Source organism: Pogoniulus pusillus, chromosome 41, assembly GCF_015220805.1.
Source record: "Pogoniulus pusillus isolate bPogPus1 chromosome 41, bPogPus1.pri, whole genome shotgun sequence".
In the NCBI taxonomy this organism is placed as follows: Eukaryota; Metazoa; Chordata; class Aves; order Piciformes; family Lybiidae; genus Pogoniulus; species Pogoniulus pusillus.
In genome coordinates, this window is record NC_087304.1 from 816,959 (window position 1) to 819,922 (window position 2,964).

The following is a 2,964-nucleotide window of genomic DNA, read 5'->3' on the forward strand; positions in this document are numbered from 1 at the left end:
GGTCGGACTGGATGGTCTGGGAGGGCTTCTCCCACCGAGACAGCTCCCTGGTGCTGTGACTGCCAGCGGAGGAAAGTGACCTTTCCCTCTGCCCAGGGGCAGCAGAGCAGAGCTGCTTTGGTTGCTCTGGGAAGCAGGAGGCCTCTCAGCCCCCAGTGCCACCGGCAGCATCAGCCTCTTTCTGGGGTGCCCTGCTGCAGGGAGCCCTTTGCCTGCAGACGAGCCTGGCTCAGGTGACCTGTCAGAGCAGCACCCAGCCACAGCCAGGGCTGGCCCTCAGCTGCCAACCCTGCTGGCACCAAGAGCAGTGCTCAGCGCAGCTGGCTGGGGGGTTCAGCACATGGCAGGAGAGCTGCTGACCCCAAAACCTGCAGTGAGGGTGGAGAAGGACCCACTCAGGCCACAGGGACCACAGGCAGAAGTGTTCCCTCCCTGCCTGCTCTTGGGCAGAGCCGAGCCCAAGGGAGCTGCTGTCAGCAGTCAGGGCCCGAAGCTCTCAGTTACAGCTGGCAAGGTCTGGAGGTTTGTTAGACAAAAAGAGGCATCCTGGACCTGCTCCCCCTCCTCTCTGTCGCCTCACAAAGAGGCAGCCTTTGAGAGCCTCTTATCTGCAGGCTCCGCTTTAAAGAGCTGCTGACGCCTCTGGGAGAGGGCTGCAAAGCAGCTCCGAGCTGCCCTGGGGCTGCGGCTGGCTCCGGGCTCCCTCCCGCTGCAGGATGCATTTGCATGGCAAAAGGCTGCTCCGGCAGCTCCTGCGGCCACTCGCAGCACCTCCTGGCACGGGGGTAGTGGGCAGGACACAGGTGCCAGCCAGGCTGCCCTTGGCAGCACAGGACCGGGAGAATCAGAGACTCGTTTGGGTGGGAAGAGCTCTCTGAGCTCATCCAGTCCAATGCCAGCCCAACCCCACCATGGGCACCACACCATGGCCCCAAGCGCCATGGCCACAGGGTTCTTGGGATGGGGACTCCACCACCTTCCTGGGCAGCCCGGGCCAATCCCTGACCCCTTTGGCAGTGTTTTCCTCCTCTCCAATCTCACCCTCCCCTGGCACAGTTTCAGGCCATTTCCTCTCCTGGCCCTGGGGAGCAGAGCCCAACCCCCACCTGACTGCAGCCTCCTCTTACCACTGAGGAAGCAGAACCCAATGGCTTTGGTGTCACTGCCATGCCCAGGCGGAGTGCACCTGAGGTGGCATTGCCTTGCCAGGACTGCTGGCACCTGGCAACCTGAAGTTTCCCAGCAGCAAGAGGCTGAGTCCCCAAAAAGCTGAACTGGGAAGCTGAGGACACCAAAGGTCATGCCAGGGTCTGGGCTGCAGTGAACCAGAGAGATCCTTCTGGAACATCTGCTCCTAGAGCAGGCTGCTGCCCTGAGCCTGCCAGAAACCAACCCCCTGCGGGTCCCAGCTCTGACCAACCACAATGGCTTGGGCAGACCTCTGTGTGCCAGCCTGAAGGGAAGGGCTCTGTGTCCTCACCTCAGGCTCTGTGTCCTCACCTCAGGGCTCTGTGTCCTCACCTCAGGCTCTGTGTCTTCATCCCAGGCTCTGTGTCCTCACCTCAGGCTCTGTGTCCTCACCTCAAGCTCTGCATCCTTCTCCCCTCAGGAAGAAGCTCTTCCCCGTGAGGCTGGCAAGGTGCTGGAGGCTGCTCAGGGCAGCTGTGGAAGCTGCAGCCCCAGAAATGCTCAAGGCCAGGCTGGGTGCAGCAGGAGGTGTCCCTGCCCCTGGCACATCATGGGATGGTCTTGAAGGTCCCTTCAGCCCAAGCCATCCTGGGATGCTCTGCCCTGCAGGCCCCTGGGGTGGCTCTGAGCCAATGTTGTGCTCCCCTTTCCCAAGGTGCCAGCTGCCTCTGCAGCTCTGGCACTGCTGAGCAGCACCAAAGCACAGAGCCACAGAGCCAACCAGGCTGGAAAGAGCTTTGAGAGCCTCGAGTCCAACCTTCACCTAGCAGCTCCTGATTAGCTAACCCCTGGCACCGAGTGCCTCATGCAGCCTCCTCTTAAACATCTCCAGGGGTGGGCACTCCACCACCTCCCTGGGCAGCCAATTCCAATGTCAATCTCTTGATGTGCAGAACTTCCTCCTAGCATCCAGCCTGAACCTCCCCTGACACAGCTTCAGGCTGTGTCCCCTTGTCATGTCCCTGGCTGCCTGGCAGCAGAGCCCAACCCCACCTGGCTACAGCCTCCCTGCAGGCAGCTGCAGACAGCAATGAGCTCTGCCCTGAGCCCCCTCTGCTGCAGGCTGCACCCCCCCAGCTCCCTCAGCCTCTCCTCACAGGGCTGTGTTCCAGGCCCCTCCCCAGCCTTGCTGGCCTTCTCTGGGCACCTTCCAGCACCTCAACATCTCTCTTAACCTGAGGGGCCCAGAACTGGGCACAGCACTCAGGGTGTGGCACCTGTTGGGCAGATTCAGGATCTCTGCCAGGGTGATGCCTAAGGCATAAGGACCAAGTCAAGATGCCAAGCCCAGTCCACACCACCCCTTGCTGGTGCACCCCTTCACCCTGGCATCAGGGGCAGCAAGCCTGGGGCTGCCTGCTGAGGAGCAGGGACAAGGTGGTGACCTGGCTGGGCTGCAGGGCACAGCCTGTGATGCTGGGACACTGCTGCAGTGCTCACCCAGGACTTGTGGCACCTAAAACTGCTGTTCAGAGCACGGCGGTGGAGGCATCAGGCTGGTTTGTACCCACAGTGGGCATGGCCATGCTCAGTGGTGGCCTCCTAGGAGGAAAAAGAAGGGGAAGCAGACAGGGAGGGGGCACCACGGTGCCAGTGCTCAGGGCTCACAGCCTGAATGTGTCAGCAGCACCTCCTGACTGCAGCCCGGGGCGGCTCAGGGGGCACAGTGTGCAGGGGCAGACCATGCAGCCACCCCTGCCCTCTGCTGGAGCTGGCCCATCACATTGCACCCCACCCTTGCTCTCTTCTGTTTGCTTGCAGAGCTGCTCGGGAAGC